This window comes from Sus scrofa, chromosome 13 (genome assembly GCF_054392235.1).
Source record: "Sus scrofa isolate SSC_HxYL_T2T_F1_AM1 chromosome 13, Sscrofa_HxYL_maternal_Yorkshire_Landrace_v2.0, whole genome shotgun sequence".
NCBI lineage: Eukaryota > Metazoa > Chordata > Mammalia > Artiodactyla > Suidae > Sus > Sus scrofa.
The window spans coordinates 42083169-42110318 of record NC_139395.1 but is presented as its reverse complement, the minus strand read 5'-3'; the positions used below and the strand labels follow the sequence as shown (position 1 = coordinate 42110318).

The following is a 27150-nucleotide window of genomic DNA, read 5'->3' as shown; positions in this document are numbered from 1 at the left end:
AAAATCAGGATCTGAAGACTGTGTGTAGAGAAGAAGGAAGAGGATTTCAAGGTAAGATCTTTAAGTTAGGAGGAAGGCTGGCTCATTCAAAGAAATGGGAGAAGGTGGGCAGGGGCCCAACTGTGCAAGGTTCTGGGAGTGGTGGAAAGGATTTTAGTCTTCCTTTCAAAGGTAAAGGAAAGCTTTGAAGAGACTGTTGGCTCAATTCTCCCAAGAACATTTTGTAACTCGTAGCATCCTAGATGCACTGAAGAACAGTTAATTCATCATCACATCATAGATGCCTTCGGGGCTAACACTTTCAAGGAAGTGACTGAGAAAGATTAGTTCAGAGTGTATTTCAGTAAACTCCTTTTGTTATTTTAGGAACTGTATCCCTCATTCAGGGGGTAGAAGGCTGAATCTGCCTTAATGCAAAGCTCTACTGTTCTTCCGGGGTGGGGGCGGGGGAGGCAGAATAGCCTAGTGGTCACAGAGACTTGGGTTGAAAACCCAACTTTGTCATTATCTTGACCTTGGCAAGCCACTTAACCTTTATATACGTCTCAGCTACTGCAACACTTACATCACTACTTCTTCCAACAAACGCCAAGAGATAACTCATAAGGAGTTTGGCATGTGTTTATCTTTTGACAGAACATGTACTACTATATTACTAGTATCAAAAAGCATCTGAGGAAGGACTTCCTATGTCCTGTGAGCCAGAACTACACTTCTACCTTCCACAGTGGTTGAGAAGCTACTTCATTAAAACATATCTTTAGTTCTTAGCCTTTACTCTAGACTGAGTTACCGTCTCCAGTAAGCGAAAATAGTTTGGGATATTTTTTCCCAAGGGACTGGTGTTGGTCAGTTTTCCGGGCATGCTGGATGAGGGAGGGATGATGAAATCTCCAAGTTGGGGCTCAACTGTGGGCAACACAAGGCAGGAGTCTCTCTTGGGGTTTTCTGGGAGGCAGTCTTACAGGCAGGTGCTATACAGCGTGACCAGGGAAAGCCCCTCCTTGCTGGGTTTGATGGGCTCTGAACCACCAGTTACCTCTTAGAAAGTGGCAATACTCCGTTTTTAAAAAGTTGAAATAATTGATTAACAGTGTCGTGTAAATTTCTGCTGTACAGCAAAGTGATTCAGTTATACATATATATATACATATATATACATATATATATATATATATACACACATTCTTTTTAAAAATTCTTTTCCATTATGATTTATCACAGGGGACTGAATATAGTTCCAAGTGCTATACATAGGATTTTGTTATTTATCCATTCTATATATAGTAGTTTGCATCTGCTAACCCCAGAACTCCCAGTCCATCCTACTCCCACCCACTCCACTTTGGCAACCACAAGCCTGTTTTCTATGTCTGTGAGTCTGTTTCTGTTTCATAGATAAGTTCATTTGTGTCATATTTCAGATCCCACATATAAGTGAGATCATATGATATTTGTCTTCTCTTTTTGACTTACTTCACTTAGTATGATAATCTTTAGTTCTACCCATGTTGCTGCCAATGGCATTATTTTCGTTCTTTTTTGTGGCTGAGTAATATTCTATTGTATATATGCACACGCTCTTCACCCATTCATCTGTCCATGGACATTTAGGTTATTTCCATGACTTGGATATTGTAAACAGTGCTGCTATGAATATAAGGGTCCATGTATCTTTTTGAATTATAGTTTTGTCTGGATATATGCCCAGGAGAGGGATTTCTGGATCATATGGAAGCACTGTTTTTAGTTTTTTGAGAAATATCCATATTGTTTTCCATAGTGGATGCATCAATTCACATTCCCACCAACAGTGTAGGAGGGTTCCTTTTTTTCCACACCCACTCCAGCATTTGCTATTTATAGACTTCTTAATCATGGCCATTCCGACCTGACCAATACTATTTTAAGGGTAACCTGAAAAGTGGCAGAAATCAGACAGACATTATTCTCTCCATGGACCAAGCCACAATACATCTCTACCCATTTTAGTCAAGAAAGACAGGAAAACCAGTCTCAGATATGTCCCAAGCATCTAGAACAATGGGTCCTCCACATATAATTGTTAAAAGAAGGAAGGAAGCAGGGGGTTGGAAAGCCTTTCCTGGCATTTTGATGTGGATGATAAAGACTGAGATTGGAACAGAATAATTTTTAGCATCCTGGGACATGTGGGCAGGACCCACCTCAATCTCTAGTCTTTCAGGACACTGAGAGTTAAACCCACTAATTCAATATCTTAGTCTGTCTCACTTCATGGTTCCCAGGGCCCTTTCCCACATGTTCTTTCAGTTCCTGCCAACAATTCTGTGAAATAGACGTTATTACCCTTTTTTTAGGGATGTGGAAACTGAAGCTGAGAGAAGTAGTCAAACCAGGCTGCTAGTCACAGCCATTAGAGGAGCTGTTAAAATGCAGACTCCCAAGCCCTAGCCTCAGGTCTACGGCATCAGAACGTCAGGTTTGGGGAGAGGGGCAGGACTGGGGCTCTGAATTTATAATAATCACCGCCCCCCTGCATATTCTCAACACACCTCCACTCAGGAACCATTAGGTCCCTGGGTGATCACAGTGCTGGGAGCCCCACCTGACATCCTCCTCTTGTGTCTCCCCATTTACTTCCCAGTGTCCTGTCCCTCAACCCACCATCAACTGTTCTCATCTGGCAACTTTATCTGGGCCAGATTTTAAACCACCATTCTGGGAACCAAGCCAGCAGATAGATTCCAGGAGCCTCTATGGGGCAACCTAAGCCAGCCTACTTTGCCTCTCCCCGCATAGTGCAATGTGCAAGGTATTTCATTCAACTATACTGATGTCAAACTTAATTTTAAAATGGTGACCAAGAGGACCTGATGGATTTTAGAATGGTATCATACATGGCCAGGAAATCAAACGGAGGTGGGTGAAGGAAGTCAACCATTTCACAGAGGGCCTCTGGACAGTGCCCAGGGCCAATCCACCTCCTCCTGTTAAAAGTTGGCATGACACTGTAAATTGGCTATAATTTATAAATATAAAATTACACAACTGGAGACTAAAAAAAAAGTGAACGGGAATAACGGAGAATGCATCTGAACAAATTACTCAGTGTGATGGTCGTTCTCTATATTTACACTGATGTGTTATGTTATTGGTAACTTCGCACTTCTGGTTTGAGGGCCAGTTAACAGTTCCACCTTTCCACATGCGTGCTTCTCCTTCTCACTTCTAGGTTTTAGAAACATGCATATATGGTTAAGAAGACAGATAAAGCAAAAGATGAAAACACAGAGACATTTCCTCAAATAACATGGAGGATGAAAACACAAACAAACCGGGGCTATAAAATCTAGAAAACATGAAGAGGGGGCCTGATCTATAAACGATATTTGGCCTGCTCGCAGATTTTTACTCAAAAGATGCCGATCATTAGTTGTCGGCAGAAACACACAAAGCATTGTGAGTGATGTACCTGCTGTGGCAGAAGAAAGGGGAAGATCAAAGACCTGCTTTTGCAAAACCTGACTTGATATGTTAATCAGCAAGAGAATAACAGAAGTACGAGCAAGATATTAAAGATAATATTAAATGAAAACCCCTCAGAATATAGTCAATAGAGTCCAATTCCTCTACAATACCGAGTAATGGGTGATTTAGATCTACAGGATTAAAGGGGGCCTAGTGGAAAACCAGAACATTAGAGTACTTTTTGTCTGGGTATGGTGGTATACTCAGGCGAAAAATGGCTGTTCTGGTCACTCATGCTCCATAAAGACCCTGGTACCTTCCATCAGCGTTGAGGACAAAGATGGGGAGATTTGCTTCTCAAAGCATGATTTTGTTCTGCATTAGAAATCCAAAGTAAGAAGAGATACAGGGGTGACTTGCCTCTTGGTGAGTCAAAGGTTCTACCTTTCCCAAAGGCAGAGCCTAGAAAGAAGAGATACCCTATTTTCAATTTCAGTTATTTGGCCTGATGTTTTATTCCTTGGTTTGGTAATAAACACCATCAACAGCATATAATTTAAAGCTACCTTTGAAGGGTTCCATGCATCTGGGCCCTGCACGAGGACAGGAAAAGCATTATGGAGCAAGGTTGGGAGTTCTACGCATTGAAGAACACTGGCATCCACACCAGTGCATGCTGAAACAGGAAGGCTGAGGGGTGCCAGTCTGTCATAAACACTGGCGTCTCTATCGCTCACCGGCTACCCGGAGCAACCAGGGCAGAAGGTACTTCTGCATTTCTCAAAGCTAATATCACCCTCCAGTTTCAACCACTCTGCAGCTATGCAAGGAAGAGGGCTTTAGGAAGAGATGGGCTGGGGCCTTGGGTTCTAGATGCCCAGAACAGAAGGAAACCCCATAGCAGGCCTAGGCAGGGCAGTGGGGAGTTTAGGGAGTGCAGGAAAGGAAAGACAGTGGTGCCCCCAGCTTCTCTGACTTAACAGAGGCAGGGAGAAAATGGCAATTTGCTGCTCAAAGGTGCAGTACAGAGAACAGTTCTTCCCCTGGATCTGCTCCTCCCCAGGTCCTGCCCTCATCTCCTAACAACTGCTATGAAAAGAATCATCACACTGGGTGTCCGCCCAACACTGACTGGGAGCCGGGAGTTCACAGTACTTGAAAACGCCATCCTGGTTAGTCCTAGAATACCCCTGGGAGGTGGCACAGTGGTCACAGAGGGCAAATGGGGCCCAAGAGTGGCAGGAACACTTGCCTAGCTCACAGGGCCAGACAGGGTAATGCAGAAGCTCCATTCACAAGCCCTCACTGTGGTCCTGGACCAGGAACTGGTCTAGATGGTGGGGCCAACTTTACAGCCAATCTAGAGTCAACAGGGCAAAATGAACTAGTAATACCTGATCATGGATGGCCTCCTGGCATACCTGGGTACCCAGGCCACTGTGGGAGAGGTAAGAATTCTGGGAAAGAAAACAAAGCAGGGATGGAGAGACCCAGAAGGAGACACTGAGCCTGTTGGCAAAGGCCTGAGTCAAGAGCCAGGAGACTGCGGTCACAAGGGAAGGCTAAGAGAGCTGGTCCTGGATGTGGTCTGCCTGCACTCACTGCTGTGACCTTGAGTCAGTTACTCAAGGTCACTGTGCCTAAGTTTCCTCCTCTGTCCCATGGGTCTGATACCCCGTAAGATTACTGTGAGGTTTAAATGTTCAGACTTAAAGTCCTCACTTACTGTTTGCTATTACCAAATTGACCAGGTAGTCAGGTGACTTACTGAACAAGATTTTAGTTAAGAAAAAGGTCAAAAACCTAGTGTACCTTCATTAGCCTGAGTTTCCCACAAGAGTGTTGCCTGAGACAGGAGTTCAGAGGAAGACAGTTCGGCAGGAGTGGGGACGGGACGGTGGGAGGAGGGAGGAGGTCAAGGAAGCACCAATGCCTCACTGGGTTGGCTGCATCTTACAAGGACAGTCCAGCGAAACTTAAGAAATACCAGCAGAGGATGAAGCAGCAAATGCATCTCCACCAGCCCTCACCCTACCTGGGACGAGGCACTACCAGGGGTACGGGCGGCACAGGGTGGAAGCAGTCTCCTCTGGGGAGGGCATCTCTGGCTGCTCCCACAGGAAGTTGCCCACAGCTACCAGGGACCAGGCTCTGCAGTGGCTGCAGGTGAGAGGATTCAGAGTAGGGCACAGGCGTCCAATGTGTTCACTCAACAAATCTATACTAAGCCCCTGCTGTGAACCCAGCAGGAGGACACAGCAAAGAACAAGACAGGCAAGGTGAGTGTCTGAGCCTCCACTGTCGTAAAGGAGATGACAAGAAGCAAGCACAAAAAAGTAATTTTAGGTTGGGATAGAGTACTTGGAAGAGGATAAAATGGGCTAACGGGGTTAGGAGGAAGGTTTCCTGTAGACATCAGGACTAAGAATGGCCTCTCTGAGCAGGGGGCATTTGAGCTGAGTTGCGAATTAAAAGGATCCAGATGCAGAATGCAAGGGGCAAATGCAAAGATCCTGAGGCGAGTTCCAGGAACCTCCCGGAGGCCAGCCTCAGGAACAGAGTGAGCTGGGGAACAGTGTGGAGGTGGGGGAAGGGGGCCAGGGGCCAGGTCCTGAAGGACCTCTGAGGAGGCCAAGATAAAGAGCCTGGATTTTATTCTGAGTCCACTGAGAAGCCAGTGGGACATTTTGTAGGCAGGGGAATTACGTGATCTGATTGCAGTGTGAAGAAGTAGAGCAAGAGGAGAAATGGGAAGGTGCGTACCTGCTGTTTTTGTAGGTCAGAAATGGCTGAACGCTGGTGGTTTCATATGGTTCAACCCCATTCTTGTCCTGTTAGACTGTCATTGAGAACAAGAGCAAGGTCTTAATGAGGCTGTGGTGCCTGCCTGGAGTCTTCCATGGGAGGGCCATGGACAACGGCTCTGAGCCAGGAGGAATAACTGAACCTCTCAGGCGGCTGGAGGTGGAAGCACAAGGGAGGGGTCTCCCCGTGGCCCTGCAACCTCACGCACACAAGAAATGACTCCTCAGCCGGTGATCCCCTCAGATCAACTTCCTGGGCATTGAGTCAGGCACGCTCTGCCAACACACAGCCCACTGGCCACCCATGCCCCACCCCTGTGTTTATCTGCTCAGTCACAGATTCAGACAGTGAAGGGAGGGCCTCAACCATGGCCTTCCTCCCTGGCTCTTGTTTCTCCAGCCTCTCTCAGGCTTCTTTGGAAGAAGGGAACTTCTTCAGAGCTGGAGAGAGATAGTGCGGGTAAGCAGACCACAACCTTTGATCAGCGTTTGTGTCCCACAGCATGACAAGCCTCCATCTGCATCTTGACAGGTTCCTGTCTTAAGGATTCTGTGGTTAAGCAAAATGCAGGCTGGTGAACTGCCAAGCCTGCTTAAGTACTTGGAACAGATCACCTATTTTTCTACCTATCCACATTTTACTTCGGTGTACACGGACTCAGTCCCACAGTAATGTGAAGGGGATGCTTTAAAATATATGTGAGGATATGGCACTGAATTTTATCTTTGGGCTGCATAATCCATATACCTAGTAACCAGTGTTTGCCATGCATTTGAAAAAAAATTTCATGAGGCTGCTATTACCATTCATTTCAAAAAGTATCGGCTGTTTAGTAATTAAACAATACCTTGATGCTACTGTACACTTTGATTTTCCTGTTGTTCTTCTCGAAGCACAGAGGGAAAGTGCTTATTTAACCCCTCAGCCACTCTGAGACTGTTCTGGAGAATTCCCATGGGGCAGAGACAATGAAACTCCATTGTAAATCCAATCCCACGTGAATCATTATTGATTATCAGCCAGTAGGGCACTGTGTTTGGGATAAAGTTTGAAGAGAGGGCAAGAGCTTTCTCTTTGAATCTATTAGAAACTGGTTCCCGAGGGCCTTTGGGGCTGCCCTGTCATTCTTCATTTATTCTTTCTAAGATCCGTTGGGTTTGTTAACATTGGTCAATCATCTGGAGTAGCAAAATAGGCCACTGACCTGAAATAAAGAGCTTAAAATACGTAAATTACATAAAGAGGAAGCCACTAAGGTATTTTATTATCTCCCTGGAACTGAGTCCTGTAAAACTACACTAAAATCAGGTCTTTTTCAAGTATACAGAAGATGTAGTATTTTTTGGGGGGGTGGGGGGAAATCATCCCGATCCCAAAATGATAATGTTAAAGTGAGCCTAGAGACGTCTTTGACTCAAAGGTGACTAGAAGTCAAATACCGGCTACCAAAGGAAGCCAACTCTACCAATACAAGTGGGTTTTTTCATTCCACCTAATTTGTCAGGGCAAGTCGACACATCCTGGTGAGGTAACTGGGGTGGCCCCGTCCCCAGTGCACGGGAGATCGACACCAACAGCCACTCAAAGGACTCCATCCTATTTGAGCTACATTTAAAAAAGCAAAGAATAGATTTGGGTGGCAGTAAATATCTACACACACAATCTCTAACATTCCCCAGGAATTTCGTTCCCAATATCACCCTTGAAAGAGATGATCAGTGGTATCTGCATAGTGGAAACGACTTTTTTCCCCTGCTTTTGACTCAGCCATGACAGACGGATCCAATATCATTTTCTCCAGGTACAGGCTTTTATATTTAACAGTTCCCTTTCACCGAACTGAGGGGAAAAAATACGTATGTGAATCTGTGAGTCAATCAAATATGATGTTTGCCCCAAATGTTTCTGATTCCGAAGAATATTTCATTTGCTGTTCTTTTTTAGGACAGAAGCCTGAACAACCAACCCAAAATAACCCCCAAACAAAGAAACAAACAAAACCTACCACTTTCCTTGATCTCCTTTTAATGATAGGGAAAAGATCACTTTCTAGGTTAAAAAAAAAAAAAAAATCGCAAGTAGTGAACTGATGGTAATGGTCTCTTAATGGAGTTTGAAAAAATTCCCTGTAGTCTTTCCAGTGAATTTAAAGAAGTCTGCCAAACACATGTTCACATAGGTTACTCTTGAATAAATACGTGTTTGTATGCGATCCCAAATCTTGTAGAAACACAAGAGGATTCAGACCAGCAGTAAAAGATTATATACACCATAATCTTCCCCAGGGATTTAGTGCCAACTCTACATACAGTTAAAAAAAAAAAAAAGGACACGCAGGCAGTGCCACTAAAGGCAGGGGACTGGTGGTGGTGATTTCTGTCTCTGCATTCAAAAATCCATATTTCAAGGCAGAATATCTCTTTGCTCAGGGAAAGTCAACCCAACTCACTTTAATTCCTTCCTTCCTTCCTTTCTCTGTGGTGAGTTTCCACTATCCCCAGGACCTCAGAAAGATCTATGTACTGCTTCGGATGCTAAATGTATTATTGCTGTGTTAAGTCGTTACATATTCATTCTCAGAGCCAGGGCTCACAATGGTAATGTGCCTCCTATAAAGCAAGCACAAAGACATACCAAACACGTTCCGTGCCTACATGCCACAGTATCTCCCATAAGCTTAACCATCACATCCCGACTCATCTCTTGAATTACTTTTAAAAAATCTTTCCTCACACCATCTTCAGCATATCAAGTCTACGATTACTTTTCAGCAATCAAGGCATGCTAAAAATTCTGTAGTAAATATATAACACGGAAACAATATATTGCCTAGTAAACGTGCTGTCTTCTCATTTTTACTTAACCCCTCTAACATGACAATGATGCCACCAGGGAAAGCTTGTTTAAGAACTGAAGCAGAAGAAAAGCGTTTGGGCTCCTTTTCATGCTGGTTACTTATAAGTTATTGATCTGGGGTGGTTTCTCGCTTGCTCTTTCTTATAGAAGCAGACGCTTCATTAGTCTCACCCTAATGGCTGTCGTTTCTATTCATGGATTAAATCATATGTGTATATATGCATAGTACGTTCATCTATTTTATAAGTAATATGATTTGGCAATAGATTGAAAATTCAGATCATTTTTAAAAAGTAAAAGAGGCATATCAAATAGAATATACAATAAATCCGCAGAAGCTATAAACCCCAAACACATGTTCCTATACTTTATTCATTCTTACAAGACTGCTTCCCCCCAAAATACAAGAAATGCATTTTTTTTCCTAGAGTTTAAAAGTCAGAATAATATATCATGTGGTGAGATTTTTATTGTTAGATGAGTTATTTCTATAAGGGAAATTATAATGATTTCATCATTAACAATAGAAACATCTTTTGTCAGAAGCACATTTTACATTGATTAGACCTGGTTGGGTTAAGCAGGCTTTTAAAGTACTGATTCTAAAAATAGGTCTATCAGGATCTGTACAGACATTTTTGCTAAGTGTTCACTGGCCTAAAAATATCTTTTAAAAACAATTTGGCTAATTTGACTGAGGGGTTCACATGGACATATTAACCCATAGGCTGTGATTTCCTGTAGGAGTGAATAACCTACCAAATTAGTAACACAATCCAGGTCAAGTTTATAGGCATAATAGAGTTCCTGAAAAATATCAGCGAGTCTATAGAAGAAAAATTTTTTAAAACGATGGGGTTGTGAATGGATGAGTAGAGGGATGGGAGCATGGAAGGATGAAAACCAAAGTTGAAGAATAAAATATGAACATAGAAAAGAGAGTTGAAGTGATATCTCCCTTTGCACTGCAGTATCCTTTGTAATGCAAGGCAAGTTATTTTCTTGTATCTTGATGAGAACATGCCAGTGACCCTTCCGCAGAAGTAACATCAATCCTTGAATCATCTCCAGACTGAAACCACACACCACCCTGTCCAACCTTTACCACACACCCTAGAAGAAGTTACTTCTCAAATGCTGGGCTTTTTAAAATAACTGTATGCTTTATTTTAAAACACCAGTATTTAATTCAGTGATTCCTTTAGGGGGAAAAATAGGCCACTCCTAACTAGCATTCCCTAAAACAACAAAAGTCTGTGGTCACTAGGTAGAAAATGAAGGGGTGGGGGGAGGTGGCCCGACCACCTTTGTCTTTCATACCCAACAAGGACCACGGCGTGCAGACGTCTCCAGGAATTCAGGAGCGCCTCATTACTAACATAAGATACACTTTACACATAAATCAATAAATCAACCTGCAATTGCAAGACGGGCAGCCGGTTACTAGACGAAATGAATATGCATAAGCACCACCTCCTAGGAGAGCTTCAGTGCCTGGCGGATCACAAAATCTAAAAGGAAGGTTCCGGGAAGGCGTCACGGATGCCCCGTGAGAAATGCCACGTAATTTACCCGCCAGAGAAAAATGCCCTGCAGAGAAGTCCGGGGAGGGGGCGAGCTCAGCTAGCAGGAGCCCTGGTAAGGACCCCTTACCTTGGGCAGGGGAGGAGCGAACGGGCAGCAGGCTGGGTCCCCGTCGGCCCGGAGCGCACCCGCCCGAGCTCAGGGGCGGCCGGATGCCCGAGCCCGGCCGTGGACCGCGCACCCCACTGCCGCCCGAGCGCCACTCTGCTACCTACCCCGTCGGCGTCGGCGCTCTTAGTAGATGTTAATGGCTCCGTGAGATCCAAGAGAAACCTCTTTTTGTCATCTGTAAATTCCAAGTTAAAAAAAAAAAAAATAATCCCGAAGCAGCAGTGGGCTCCCTGGCGCCACGGATGCCAGTCCGCACTCCGCCCCAGCCGCCTCCACCCTGCGAGCCAGCCCCCAACTTGCTGCAGTGGGGGCCAAAAATCAATCCGAAGCCAGAGCGATCGGGCGCGCAGGCAGACAAAGACATCACCTCGGGCAGGGCCGGAGTCTGGCTTTGCTTTGAAAGCAGTAACCTGCAAGTAGCATTACAGAGAGGGGTCCTACATGTTGTTTCTCTCCAGAGGATTCTTTTACAGCAGCCGAAAATACTCAAGTCCTGACAGTGGCCCGGCCGCTCTCCCATAACTGTGGGACAATCACGTCCCATGATTTTCCAAGGGAAGAAAAAAAAAAAAAAAAAAACCCATCCCAATCCCCTTTGTGTGAGACCAAAGAGGGCTGCCAGTCTCCCATCCCGATACTCCTGACACCCCAGTGTTCCTTCCTGACACACCCACCCTCCTGGCATCCAGTCCCCACGGACCTTCCTGAGTCCTGCCACAGAAGAGCCCTTTGGGTTTGGGGAGGGAGGGAGGGAGGAAATAAAGGGGGGTGGGGTGGGAAAAAAGGAGGAACGGAGGAAGGAATTAGTTTTAATCCATTCAGAGGTGCCATGGTTCATCTCAACCAACAATTGCTGCTTTCAGTTCCAAGACAAGCTGTTGTACTAAATAGGTGAAAAATTTAAACAGAAAAAAGTCTCTGGAGAGATTTAGTCCAAAGGCAGACACACAAACTGCTGCTGTGCCTGCCCCTTGGCTGGGCTACTTAACCCCCAGATGGGCCAGACCATCTAGGTGTGTGACACGGCCACACACCCAGCAAGGCCTGCCATGTTGGGGATGAAGCAATCCATGCTACCAATGCAGCTCGTACCTGCCAGAAAAGTATGTAGATAAACTCAGTAAGAACGCACTAATTTTGAAAGCTGTGATAAATCAATCTGTGGAGGTGGGCCGTGGGTGGGGGAGTAGCTGACTTCCAACTTTTCTGATACTCAGGCTCTTCCATGCTTGGAGAAGGAGGCCACCTCAACTAACAGCCTTTGTTTCCTCAGTGTGTCTCTGGTTCTCGGTCCAGAAATTGTTTGTTAAAGGACCTTCATAGTTAACATAGAACCACATTAAAACACACCTGTTGTGAATTGTAATTTATTTTAATTAAGGTGCCTTTTTTCTATTTCTTGGTATTCATACCCATCTAACTTTCTCCAAAGTAACAAAACTCCAATAGTACAATGACTGTAAGTCAGATTGCCCTTCTCACCATGATGATTCTCCATCAGTGAGAATTAACCATATAACTGTAAATATTGCAACTGAAGACACAAATGAGAGAAAAATTGGGAATTTCACTAGAACCTTAGACCAGTTTTTATCAATTTCTTGCTCTCCTGCCCTCTCCATTCATGGGCCCTACCCAGAAGGACAGGATGAAAAGTGATCAAGTTGAAGAATAATGGATACCTTTAGAGACCTTATACCTTATAAGAGCCAATGTTTCTTTTTCTTTTTAACTGGCTTTTCATGAGCAGCTGCAAAGTTCAACAACAACCTATTAACCACTTCAGCATCTGCTTTATGAGAAATGTGATCCGCCTGCACGACCCAGAGCCCTGCAAATTCCAGTAAACAAGGGGCAATACAGTTTTAAAAATAAATCAATATGCTAAAGTAATTGTACTGGGTGTACATGGCCTGGGAGGTGAATGGGGAGGGGGTAGGTATACTGAGATTCACCTTCTTATGTGCAGATAAAGAGCTGCAGCTATTTTCTTGGTTTTACCCAAAGAATGAAAAATGTCATTAATTCTTTCAAGACAAATGCAAGCAACTGGCTTTGTTGCTGTTTCTCCCTCCCTCCCCTCCTCTCCCCTTCCTCCCTCCCCTCTCTCTGCAGCTTTAGAGAAAGGCAGCGGTAAGACTGTAGCAGCCACAGAATCACAGGGTCTGGCTATATTAGCAGAATCACAGACAGCACCAGGGCGATGTCTTCGCTCTCCAGCTCTCTAATTATTTACCCAGATCAAGCCTGACTGTTGGAAAAATCAGCTCTCTCCAGGAGGTAACCGAGCTGAAAGGTTCTTTTCACTAAGAAATGATGGGCTGGTGGCTGGCATCCAGCCTACAGGCCAGTGCGCCCTTGTGGGCAGTGTCACGAAATAAATACCCAGGACCGCAGCTTTTTCCTCTTTCGTCCCCAGGAAAGCATCGGTCAGTTTCAGAAAATCGGGGAAGAAGAAGGCATCCGTGGTACAGAAATCACACAACAATTGGGCCCCTAGAAGACCCTGATTTTCAGGATTAATTTGGTGAAATGAGGAACAGAGAGGCATGCTGAGGTTTTTGGTGTTTTATAGCTGGAGCGTCCGTTCAAAGTCCCTATATGCAGACAAAGCAGATTGCTTCATTGTTCCCACTTACGGGGTGCTGTTTTCTCGTGCAGGTCTCCAGAAAACAGATATGTGCAGGGAACATTTATATTCTAATTTGTTCGGGCTCTTAGAAAACAGGAAGCCACTAGCCCTGTCAGCTCCCATGCTCCTCCAAAGCTTTGGGTTACTCTCTTGACTCCACAAAATAAAGGTTTTTTTTTTTTTTTTTTTTTTTTTTAAAGCAATTTAAATCAATCTCATTTATATTTGTCTATTTCTAAAAGCTTTGTTAGGAGCGACCCTTAACTTAAATGCTTTGCACTTTCTTATTTGCTCTCCTTGAACTGCAAAACTACTGTCACATACATGCAAATTTTTAATTTATCAGACCCACGATGGGACGGATCACCTTCAGATTCCTTTATATTTCACCACGCACAGACGAACATGGCTGCCAGCGAGGCTCTGTCTGAACGTGAACATGGGGGCCTGGCACACACATCCCCCCTGCTCATTTACCTACACACTTCAAAAGGCACAATGACAGGGTTCACCCACCAAATCTATAAAAGGTTTGGGGAAACAATGTATGTATTGTTGATTGGCATTTCAAATTTATGCTGTGTTTATTCTAACATTATAATCAATTTGTATTCTCCGCATATACAGCCACCTTTTAATAGTACATTTGAGGATTCTTTTTTCCTGCTTCCTGGTCAGGACAAGAATTCCAAATCTGCTGTGGCTGGTGAGCCTGCCAATTTTTAAAAACTGATTTCCCCTTTTAAAAACCCCTCTTTTCGGCAACTGACGTTCTAACTCGAGCTTGAGAAGTGGTGGAATTTTATTCCTGCATTCAACATCTAACCAAACTACTGCCTTTGAGTTCAGTTGGGATCTGTAATATATTCATCAAATTTCTACCATGAAATATTTTCATCCATATTATAGCTTCTATGTGCAAGAGAAGGGGCTCAAAAAATTCACTATTTAGAAAATAACTAGCATGGGTTTGCTAAAATCTCTATCAAGCTTTATTAGACCCCCGCAGAAGCACATAAAGTATTCCACAGAACCAAATATGGATAGAAGAATAGAATTTTGAAGAGGGTATAAATTTAACCAGGTGGGATGATGGGGGTCATGCCTATTTCCAATATAGAAATGACTGCCCAATTGTCCTGTGATGTCATTTAAAACAGAGAAAAATTCATCTTGGTAGGGAGAAAAAAAACCCCATCCATTTAATGTTAACAAATTACTTTATAGGAAAAAAGAATACTTTATATTAAATTATTATTCACTGAGAGAATATAAATTAATTATAGACAATTTCTTCTTTGGCACTGAAAAAATTAAGTGGAATGTGGAGGAATTTCCCCCTAGTTCTAAGAGAAAAAAAAATCTCGGTATTCTCACAGCCATCACCCAGACTATAGACTACAGAGTCTAAAAGTTAGAAATTTTTATCTTCTATAGAAAAATGTTTACTGTAGTGACTAGAGTTAAAAAAAAAAAAAAAAGCCTCAGGATATTGTGGACATTTCCACTGCTCATAGGGTTTACAGTTGTTTAAACATTTTGAGCTTTTTGTCTCAACTGCATCTGATTCTATTCAGACCAAAATCACTGTTTTGTTCACCTGATTGCAGGGCAAGCTCCATTTTCCTTCCTGGGACTAACTAATGGTCCCCCTCTATTTTTACCCAACCGTACCAGAAATAAAATTATTGGAGCACTGGTCCATACCACTAAAACAAAGGGACAAAGGAGGACCCCACCCCCCCACCCCCCAGCCCAGAGAAGGGCCATTTGATTCGCTTGATGGCCAAATTACTTCAGGATGGGGAGCAGCATGGTCAGGGGCAAGCCTGTGACTGACAACGAGGCCATCCCTGAAGGAGTGAGTGTGGGCCACTCGCAACATCTCAGCCCCAGCTCTGAGCTTTCCTCCTAGTCCCGATTCCCTTCGATGCGCCTTTCCTTGGCCTTGACGCGAATTGTTACTGCCTGTGTGTGATCCTCATAATTTCATGGAGGTGGTCCAGTTGGACCATGAGTGCTTTGTTAGTGGCTCATGAGGAATCACAAGATAGTCATTAAAAAAAAAAAAAAAAAAAAAAAAAAAAAAAAAAAGCAACACTACCTTATTGAGTTACAGGGCCAGAGTGACTTCAGCCATTAAAGTATCGGTGTTTGGAAGGAAAATACAATAGACCCAAATGTGGTTTGTGTTTGTATAAACTTGACAGGGCAGCACTGCAGCATGTGAAGGTAGGTGGTGGTTCTATTTTGCCAGAGAGGCAAAGTGACAGGAATGAGGTGACTCAGAAGCCAATGTCCTAGGCCAGGATCATGTCTATTGAATCAGGAGACTGAAGCTTTGAATGTCCAGCTTATACTAGGATGGGATTGTCCTGTGGTTCCTTTTGGAAAGCAAGGGCCTCTTAGTACTCTTCACAGTCTGAAACCCTAATCCCCATGCACTTTCACCCTAAAGGCCACTCCCCTTCTCTGCCTGGGCTGGCATCAGCCTGCTTCAGTCTGAGACTGAATTTGAGACTCCTTGATTTCCCTAAGTGCAGGTCAAGGGGACCCCCGTGTGATGCCACCCTCTGGCTGGAATTCCATCTGTGTGGAGAACACAGCTTCAGTCTGTCTGACCAACATCAGCATCTAGAGCTGGGGCCTGTTCATGGGCAAGAGTTGAGATGTGAGGATATGACTGGTCTCAGGCTGAGGACAAGGTCAGAAACCATCTCTACTTCTTGTTGCCTGAGTTTTTCCATCTTTCTCCTTTGTGTCTCACCTTCTACTACTATCTTAACAGTCTTTCTATCACGACTTGGCTATTACAAGTGCTCCAGCCTCCATTGGTAAAACTTCCATTTTATCTCATTTGTCATCATCTGTGAAGATGCTGTACTAGAAGAGAACAAAGCTGACTCCATATTGGATCAGTTTACTTTAACCTCTCCTGCTTTTGCTACAAGTTAATCACTAAAGGGATGTTGCCTATGGTTTCAAGTATACATAATGGCCCATCTTGGGGAACCCTGCCTCCCATGCCTGAGTGTTAACCTAAAACACCTTTGCTTAGCTCACAGGAAACATTCTCATCAGGCCTACCTGTGACTGGTTGTGGGAAGGAAGAATTAACACATCCCCTCCAGGGGCTGATGGGAACCAAGAAGTGTCTGCAACAACTTATCACCTTTTCAAATCTACCTCCTCACCTCTCCCTCTTTGTTCTATAAAAGAAAATAGCCTGCAAATCCTGGTGGGCAAGATGGGTTCTTTGGGACACTAGTCCACTACCTTCTCAGTCAGCTAGCTTTCTGAATAAAGTCGCTATTCCTTGCCCCAACTTCTACTTATTGGTCTATGGTGTGGCAAGCAGAATGAGGTTGGCCCTGGTAATGATCTCACCTCAAAACCCTTAGCTGTGGATACAGACATGCACAGGGCAAGTCCTGTAGACGGAGGGTTTTGACCCCTCTTTTCTTCCCACCTTCCCGCTCTTTGTCTTCCTGACATTGTCAGTGCTCTGTCTGCAGACTGACTGCACCCGAGCGCTGTGAGACCTCAAGGGCATCACAGACGAGCCGAGGGGACATCCCACTTAACACACTGATGAAACGGAGCAACTCTTTCCTGGATAGACCCAGACAGCTCCCAGACTCTCCGGGGCGGGGGGGGGGGGGGGGGCTGTCCACCTGGCTTCCCAGACCATCACTGTATCTGAGCCTTCCTCACTGAGGGATCACATCTTGATCCTGACCTGGAGATAAAGAGATTGATCCCATTATGGCAGATAAGGTCAGGGCACTTGCTTTTTTCTAGCCGCTTTGGTTGGGCTTGGCAGACAGACAAGGAGTAGAGTAGAGAGTAGCAAGTATACAACCAACCTCACGTTTGGATAGAGACGAGCCAAGATGATGGGTGAGAAATCTGGCACCAAAGGCAACTTGTTCATCCTCTCTAACCTACCCGGTACTGCCCCCACCAGGACCTAGTCCATGGTCACCATCTTTTTCCTGCTGAGAAGAGACCTGTCCTCCAAGCTCCCTAGAAGCATGGGCACCAGCTGGCTTGGGGAGCCCCTGGCCAGCTGTCAGAGGGAGAAATAGCAGGTGAGTGGGGGGCAGGGAGCTTCTTTCTCCACCTGCCTGCACCAGCCCCCCTACACTAGGTCCTCCTGGCTTCTTACCAGATGGATTCCCAGACATTCCTGTCTTTAGACCCGCTAAGGCTTAATTCTCTGTCCACCTGAGCCATGACAGTAAAGCCACTCTAAAAGTGAGCAACGCTAACAGCCCTGCTCCCCCATGGCCCTTACCAGCTAGTGGGGGGTAAGAGGAACAAGGTAGAGCATCAAAACTTCAGTGTTATTAGAAACACAGTGTTATTAATAATAGGAGGTATAATGGGAGCAGATTTATGTTTCTTGAGTCCACCCTGGATGCTGTGTGGCTGGGGACTGGGAGCAGAGACTGGAGACAGGTAGGCCCGATGCAGATGGAGGCCAGGGTGGGGGCCTGAGAAGGGAGGTGGTGGCCTCTGCTTGGGTGGCAACTCTAGAGATGGGGTGGATGTGGACATGAAGGAGACAAAGGTGCCAGGGTGACAGCATGCTTGGGGCTTATGCAGTTGGCTTGCTAGGGGCTCCTGGCACCTGGAAACTACAGGGCAGATTTTTGGTATCCTCCAATGCACCCATATCTTGGCCACAAGACTAAGAATGTCCCATAAGGGAATATCTGAGGCAGGAAGCAGGGGTGGGGTCCCTGAACAACACCCCTTATTGTACATAATGGCTGAACCCTTGGGCCAACATCTGATGTCTGCTTCATGTGTGGGACTTGGATGTGGCAGAAGTGCCTGTGTTGTCCCCCAGCTCCCCGGCTGGTCTATAGGGGAACATGCCGCTGGGTGAAGCCTTAGGCTGGGATCACAGGAGGCACTTTTTCAAATGGAATGACAGTCATGTAAGCAGGTGTCTTTCAAAAATACAGAGATGAGAGAGTTCCTGTTAGGGCTCCGCAGGTTATAAACCCAACTAATATCCATGAGGGTGAGGGTTCTATCTTTGGCCTCACTCAGTGGGTTAAGGATCTGGCTTTGCTGTGAGCTGTGGTATAGGTTGCAGAGTCAGCTCAGATCCTATGTTGCTGTGGCTATGGTGTAGGCCAGCAGCTGCAGCTCTGATTTGACCCCTAGGCTGGGAACTTCCATATGCTGCAGGTGCGGCCCTAAACAAACAAATAAATAAATACAGGGATCCACACAATGGCAGGTGATGCTCCCCCTCGCCTTGCCCCTGGCCTAAGGAGACGAAGGCAAAAGCAATGAATCAGTGCAGGCACACACATAAAGAATGGTGTCATGCTGACAGGACAGCCCAGCTTCCAGAATTGGGGCCAATTCCTGACCTAATCTCATTCACCAAGACGCAACTGCATATCCAGAGAGAGCCAACGGAAGACAGCCCAGACCCTATGTGAAACTTGGCGGGGTATAAATACATTAAACAAACAACAAATCACATCATCTCCCTGAATGCCCTGACAGGAATCTTCTGACTTTAGGTGGGCACCTTACTAGAGCTGTCAATGGTCTCTGCCTAAATGAAATAGGAATTACTACTGCTTTTCATTGGATGGAAAATAGTCCCAGCTGTTCTGAAGAGCCCTTTTTCCAGAAGCCGGTCTGTTCTCACTGCACAACAATGATGCGCCCCTAATACGTGCCAGGCATGGTTCTTGGGGTGCTGCATACACGTGCTAATTTGATCCTTGTATCCTCCCCGGGAGGCAGGACCATTATTTTACAGCTTCACAAAGGGATGCATAGAGAAGTTAAGGAACTTGCACAAGGGCACACGGCAGTGACCAGTGACACAGCCAGGATGTGAATCCAGGGCTATGCTCCATCATTTTCATCAACAAGCTCAGTAGCTTAGTCCTGTGTGAGGGTTTCAGCCACTCACCCCGCCTCTCTTCTCCCCCAGTTCTAAAGCCTGTGTTCATCTGCCCTGGTCTCTGGTCTTGCTAGTATGGGTACGTGGGGACATCAGGGGCAGCTGGTACTGTGTGCCTCTGAACATGAACCCATTCCCCATGCTTTCAACATTTCTCCAGTTAAGGCTTAGGTTGCTCTAAAACAGATGTCTGATTATTACCTGGGATAAAAAAAATTCCAGGTGGAAACTCTACAGAAGCCAATATCCAGCGTTGAGAGCATAGGGTTTTAAATTTTGCAGAGATAGAAATCTAACATTCAAACAGAAAGAAATTCTGCAAGTCTCTGAAACACTTCAAAAACTGATCTGCAGAGGCAGACATAAATCACTGTGAAGGAAACTTTTCCTCCTAATAGGAAAAAAAAAAAAAAAAAAAAAAAACCCTAAAGGAAAAAAAGTTGCAGAAATGACTCATGGATGTGTATGGAGGCGAGGGAAAGTGGGCCCTGGGGAGCCACATGGATGGTTTACAGAGGCCTCAAGGCCCAGCTGGGAGGAGGAGGCTGGGAAATGAGGCCCCTGGAGCACATCTGAGCTTCTAACTTGTTCCTTCTTTTTCTTCCTCCACAGCTCATGACTCAGAAACACCTGGGGTAGGTGCTAAGCGGGGCCTAGGAGCCTGGGCTCAGGCTGCTCAGAGCCCAGACCTTGAAGGGGCAGGACAGCAACGTTGTAGGCCTCCGCCTCTTCCCAGCTGTGTGACCTCCAGCCATTAGCCTGCCTTCTCTGAGCCAATTTCTGCATGTGCAATATGGTGATAGCAGTACCTACTATATGGCTGAGGGGCGGCGGTGGCGGTGTGGATTATGAAGATAGAAAACACCCACACCAAGTGCTGAAGAAACACTACAAAGTGATAGTAACAGTGGCAGTAATAATAAGTGGGGGTTGGGGTGGGGAGGCTGGCAAATCCCTTTATGTCCCGGATCATGGTGCTCAGGGACCAGGTGGCCAGTTCAGATCCAGCCCCGAGGGACAGAGACCACACACCTTGGACACTCCCAATTCAGATGATGTCCCTGGAGCCTGAGCCAACTGTGGGGAATGATCCTGGACTGAATGGTACCCCAACCCCTGCCCTGCCTCTTCCTGCTCACTGGCCCCGCCCCTCTGAGCAGAGCAGGTACTGCAGGCAGGGAGGCTGGGAAGAGGTGGCCTGCCTTGATTGTGGGGGCTGAGTGGAGGGGTGGATGCAGCCGGGTGAAGAGTTCCCAGTGACCTTGGATCTTCCCGCATGCTGGACTGGCTCCAAAACCACATCAGGTCACACTCAGGACAACTCCTGCAGACCAGCATGGACCCCCTCACTGGCTGGTGGAGCATTCACGCCAACAACCAGGGTTATGAATAACCATCACCCTTCCGAGCAGGGTCTACGTTTCCAATCCTGTGACCTTAAATCATTAACCAGCCCGCTTTCTCTCTCATTTGTGGAGTCAGTGAGAACAGCTCCCCACTGCCCACACGGGCCACCGTATCATCCTACAGAGGGACCCCGGGCTGCCTGGGCCTGTCACAGGCCTGCATCCAGGAGGCAGCTCCCCCCTCCCCCAACCCATGGGCTCCATGACAAAGGCTCTGCCAGCACCACCCACCCACTCGGCAAACTCTGATCAAACCCCGGCTGTTGGCCCAGGCCACCGGGCTGCCTGGAGACAATGAGCCCTCTCAGCATGCTTTAAATCCAATGACCAAACACCCTTCTTTATAGCAATGCCGCTTGACCATTCTCAAGTACAGTAACTCCTATAAAGAAAGATACGAATGGTGCAAAAGTGAACGATGGGGCCATTCTTACGCATAAAAGGACTTCTCTGTGTAGGCTTGTTGTGAATTGTCCTTTTTCAGTGCCTTGATTGTCAGCGCAGAGATTGACGGCAGAGCTGAGCCAGCGCTGGCCACAGTCGGTTGCAGGGAGGTGCTCCTAGGGGGGCCACCCAGAGTCACTCACTTCTTTTCAGGCTGTGGGGTGGTTTGGGAAGGCGGGGTGCCCAAGGGCTCCTGGAACTGGAACAGGGTGGGGGTGGGGCTGCAGCAGAGGAAACCTGAGTGGGCCGGGGAGAGAGGTCACGTTCTTTCCCTGAAAAGTTGCCAGAGAGACTCCTGGCTAAGGAACAGGTCTGGAATGTGCAGCAGCTTCATCTGCAGGACACAGTTTCCTTGGGGCTTGGGGGTGAGCCTCGGCGGGCCCCTCGCCTGACAGTGGCATAGCCGGGAGCACAGTGTGGCCGCACCCACAGAGGGAAATTCCCCAGAGATTCCCCCAGTGGGCACTGGAGGATCAGCAGTGCTCAGGATCAGCTGCTCCTCTCAGCCCTAAGGATGGGCACTAGGACCTGGCGCTCTATCTCCGCCTGCCCCACCTAAAATACTTCCAATTTCTACCCCACATGAAAATACTTCACATATTTGTAGTTCTTCGAATATGCTCAGCCTTTGCACCCTCCCTCAGGCCTCTGTATGCATCTTCAGCCTCTGATGCAGTCTACCTCCTCCTCCTTCACCAAGATTGAGGTCTGGGAGCTTCCTCAGGGCTGGATGAGGCCCTCGGCACCCTGGATGAGCCCTCCCAGCATCTCTCCCCTTCCACCGGAAGAGAAGGCAGGACAGTGCCCTTCACTTCTATGTAATCATCCAGAGCAGGGGTTTGGCGGTTCTCACGGTCCCTGAGGGATCTCTCGAGGAGAAAGGGGGATGGCTTTGAGGCTCTGGCTCAGCCATTGGAGGTTACCCTTGGAGCAGCTGCCCAGGAGAAGGGCTCAGGATACAGCCAGGTGGGCTAAACCAGAGATGGAGGTGCAAGTGGGGGTGGGGGCTGATGACACAGAGAGGGGGCCACAGTGGGAGGGTTCCTGGCATCCTTTTTCCTGTACTACAAATACTTGCCAACTGTGTCTCAAAATTCTCATTCCTTCAAGGATGGGGTGGAGGAAAGTGTTTCTCAGAGGTACCACGAGGGTGCTGGAGGCTGCTCTGAGGACGAAGGGATGAGTGAGCAGCTCTGATGGGGGAGGCGGCAGCAGCAGAGAGGAAGAGTTCCCAGGGGAAGGAGGGTGTTGTGTGCATGTGTCTGGTCAGCAGACTAGGGGTCCAGCACATCCATGCTGGGGGAAAACCAAAGGCCTGGTCACTGCTAAGAACATCCAGTCAAAGGCACTTAAAAACAATGCCACAGTTACTTCTTTGTGAGTGTGTGATGCTGGTACAGTCTTTGCAAAGGCCCTGTCCTGGGAACTGAGGGGGAGGTAGGGAATGACCATGGAGTTAGGGGTGGGAGTGGGGGCCCTGTGACCATCTGCATATGAGCCCAGGCAGATGAAGAAAGAAAGCCACAGACCAGAGGTGCAGGCCAAGGTGTGGGGCCTTGGGAACAAGGGGTTTGGCCAAAGGCATGGGAAGAAAGCTGTAAGCCTGTAAGGTGACCTGTGAACTACACCTTGTGAGAGATACAGATCTGCAAATGTGGGGGTGGGGGCAGAAGACCAGGGGAGCTACACACCAGAGCCTGGCCTGCAGGGCATAGAGGGCGCAGTGGCCGTGGGCAGAGCTGGGCAGGTGAGGGAGGTGTGTACTGTCCTTGCTTCATCAAAAAGCCCTAAGGAGACTGCAGTGATGCGAGTTCTGTGTCCCGCAGCTGGGGAAAGATGATGGAGAGAAGAGTGATCTAAAGAGGCAGGGGCCAGCTTGGAGCCTTTTGAATCAGCTCGGGCACGAGACGGTGCGGGTCTGAACTAGGTCAGCCTCAGAGCCAAGAGAGAACAGGGCACTGTTTGTGGGACACCACATCAGGCTGGGGGAGGAAGAGCAGCTGAGGTCTGTACCCTGATCTTGGGGAGCAGAGTGGCACCAGACGGGGACTTGGCTCAGTTTCACCTAAGCTGAAGGACACACCCAGTGGGAGCTGGAAAGCGGGGCCTGGAAAGGTCATGGTGGCGACACTGGCGCAGGAGTCACATGCCCAGTGGGCACAGCAGAAGTGATGAGATTGCAGAGAAGGCAGGAAAAGGGGAGGAGCCTGGGAGGCTAAAACCCAGCATCACATTGAGGGGGTTGGATGCCATAGAAGATGCCCAACAAGTCAATACAAGCTAAGGGGGGAGCGGCATCCCAGCCCAAACTCCTACACGTCCTGAACTCTGTGATGGAGCTGGACGCAGGCTACATCAGCAGTGCTGGGCACTAGAAATTCATCAGTGCCAAGGCCCCACCCCAGAGATTCTCATTGAGTCTGGGTGGAAGCACAGCATCAGCACGTCTTGGGGACCCCCTCACCCTGAAGACAGGGCTGAGAGAACTCAAAGAAATGGTCTAATTCTACAAATGAGGGGTGAGGCCCAGGAATTTGCTTATTAACATTTTTTTTTCCCCTTAAGAATCCCCTAGGTGGTTCTGAAGAAGTGCTGGACTGGAAGATCCTGAGCCTGGGGAGGGTGGTGGGGTGCAGGCTGGGAGCGCCCTGAGGAAAGAGCGCCTTGCCCACCAGTGCCCACCCTACTCAGTCTGCCTCTCCCCACAGATGGAAACCTCCTGTGTGTGCCCAGCTGCATGGTGCTGCCCTGGGGGCACAAAGGGGACACTCATAGCTGCAAGGTACCCTTCACCCTCTTTGCCTCCCACCTACTTATCTTGGTGGGAGCCAAAGAAACCAAGCTCCACCAGGAGAAGTCCACTCACTCAAGTACCAGATCAGGCTCCGAAAACATCATGGTCAATTCCATCACGAGACCTTCTCCATTTATGAAGAAAGCTCTCACCACCTTTAGGAAGAGGGCTGTTCTGTGGGATGAGTGAGTTGTCTTAACTTCTTAACTGGCTTTGCCTTGACTCGGGGGTCCACACTCTTAAGCACCCTGGAGGCAAAATCCTTTGAGATATAAAGACTGAAATGTAAACAGATGTTGTGAAGTTCTAACCATGGGCAAGAGGGTTTAGTGACCAAAAGAAGTGGTGGAAGAATCTTCTAGAAAGGCAAATCCAGACTTTTGCCCCTAAATCTCTTATCCTCAAAACAGAATTCTGAGAGTAACTCAGACATACACTTGTAGCCCAACAAACTAGCCAGAACTCAGAGAAACTACCTATAGTTGGGAACAGGGTCTCAGAGCAGCAAAAACAGTCAAATTCATGGAAGCAAAGAATAGAGCGGTCTTTGCTGAGGGGAGTGGGGGTAGGGTGGAGAGTTGTAATCAATGGGTATAAAATATCAGTTATGGCAGATGAATACATTCTAGAGAACCACTATATAGCATGGTGCCTACAGGTAACAATACTGCATCGTACACTTAAAAACCTGTAAAGAGGGCAGATCTCACTTTAAGTGTTCTTACCACAATTTTAAAAAACGAGCAGTAGCAATATCATGCACTGGGCCCCAGACTGGGAGGACTGCAGTTGTATTTTAAAACGTGAAAATAAGACAGCAACAGCACAGCTCTGATTTGCACACAGCTGTGCAGGGCCCACCGCATTGAGAGGACTCTGTCATCAGCACTGACCTGTCCCCACTTTCTGGAGTGTGCATGCCCCTTCGCTCACATTGTCCACAGAGAGGACTTTAGATTTAGTGCAAAGCTGACTCACTTTCCTGAATGTCTGCGGCAACACTATCCAATACATACAGCCCCCAGCTCCATGTGGCTTTTTAAATAGCCATTTTAAATAAAATTGAATAAAACTTTCAAAATTCAGTGTTTGAGTCACACTAGCCACCTTCAAGTGCTCAGTAGTTACATGTGACATGTGGCTCTATAATGGACAGGGAAGGTGGAAAAATGTTTCTGTCACCACAGAAAATTCCATGGGGCCACGTCACTCAAAAAGTCGACTCTTAAAGGAATTCAGTCTCTGTATCTATCTCTGTAAGTGTTCACCCTGTGCTTTTTTTTTTTTTTTACTTTAAATGTCAACTTAAATCCTCAATAGAGAGAGTATCTGATTTCTATTTATTTATTTATTTATTTATTTACTTATGTCTTTTTAGGGCTGCAGGTGCAGCATTTGGAGGTTCCCAGGCTAGGGGTCGAATCAGAGCTGTAGCTGCCTGCCTACATCACAGCAATGCTGGATCCTTAACCCACTCAGCGAGGCCAGGGATCGAACCCGTATCTTCATGGATACTAGTTGTGTTCTTAACCTGTTGAGCCACAACAGGAACTCCAGTCTGTCTGCTTTAATCCAGCATCCTAGCGCCACAAATCCCAGCTAAGATATATCGCCTGAGGGGCGTTCATAAAGGCCCAAATTAGAGCTTTGTTCAGGCTGGAAATTCATGCCCCCAGATTATTTCCAAAAATTATATGATTGTGAAGGAGCCTGAAAATGTGGGTCTATAGTAGGTTTTTTTTTTTTTTTGTCTTTTTGCCATTTCTTGGGCCACTCCCGTGGCATATGGAGGGTCCCAGGCTAGTGGTCTAATCGGAGCTGCAGCTGCCAGCCTATACCACAGCCACAGCAACGCGGGATCCGAGCCGAGTCTGCAACCTACACCACAGTTCACGGCAACGCCGGACTGTTAACCCACTGAGCAAGGGCAGGGACCGAACCCGCAACCTCATGGTTCCTAGTCGGATTCGTTAACCACTGCGCCACGACGGGAACTCCTATAGTAGGTTTTGTACTCTTATCTTGAATGCTTATCAAGTGATTCTGAAGAACTTGTAGACATATAGATGTTTGCAGGAGTAGAGAAAGAGCACACCAGTGACAACAGTGATTCTGAAGAGGGAGTGGCCAGCTTGCTGGAGAATAACATCAATTTCAAATTCTTGGCTTGGGTATAGAATTCATAGGCCGGCCACTTCTTCCATTTGGCAGAGACAAAATCAAGTCCATCGGATGGTGGCTTTGCATGTCCATACTTGTCAGCGTGACCAAAGCACAGCCTTAAGGGAGCAAAGGCTACAGCAAGATGAAGAAGTTCAAACTCAAAAGTGAGATTCACTGGTTTCAAGGAATTTTTTTTTTTTTAAATGAGACTCTCATTCCTTAAAGACATACCCTCAACTGAAAATACACACGCCAAAACCAAAACAACCCAAAAAAACCCCACCATGAATTACTCTTTCACCAAATTCCTACAAAACCACGGTGGATCAGCCTATTCATAAGAAAATGACGTCTTCCACAGCATGTATCTCAAGCAAAAACTAAGCTGGGCAAATAGTCAAGCCTATTTTCTTTACTGTTCTAGGACATTTCATGGTGTCTATTTCTCAGTATTGGGTTTCTAATTAAACTGGATTTGCTTAGGTTTGTTTGAAATGGTATGTATATACATTTAGCTATTAATAAGTATAACAATATACTTGTAGTAAGTTCATTATATACTTATATGATATACATAGAATATGTTATTAACTCATCAGTAAGTATAAGAAATCATCGGCTGACTGTGGCCCCAAGTTGTCCCAGAGGGGATTTGAATTTTTGGGGGGTGTACACCACAGCAATTTATAATTTTTAAGGGTTATACTCCATTTATAGTTATATGGGCTGTATTTCCTATGATTTACAATACATCCTTGTAGTTTATTTAATTTTTGCTTTTTAGGGCCACACCTACGGCATATGGAAGTTCCCAGGCTAGGGGTTGAATGGGAGCTACAGCTGCCAGCCTACACCACAGCCACAGCAACTCGGGATTTGAGCTGCATCTGCAACCAACACCACAGCTCACAGTAACACTGGATCCCCGACCCACTGAGCGAGGTCAGGGATCAAACTCACATCCTCA

At 46.5% G+C, this 27150-nt stretch overlaps 1 protein-coding gene across 9 annotated transcripts in view; it reads right to left on the bottom strand.

The window, feature by feature from the left end:
• Window positions 1-27150, bottom strand: part of LOC110256584 (uncharacterized) — a 125512-nt gene that overhangs the window by 89828 nt on the left and 8534 nt on the right. The gene's annotated exons all lie outside the window — the stretch shown is intronic.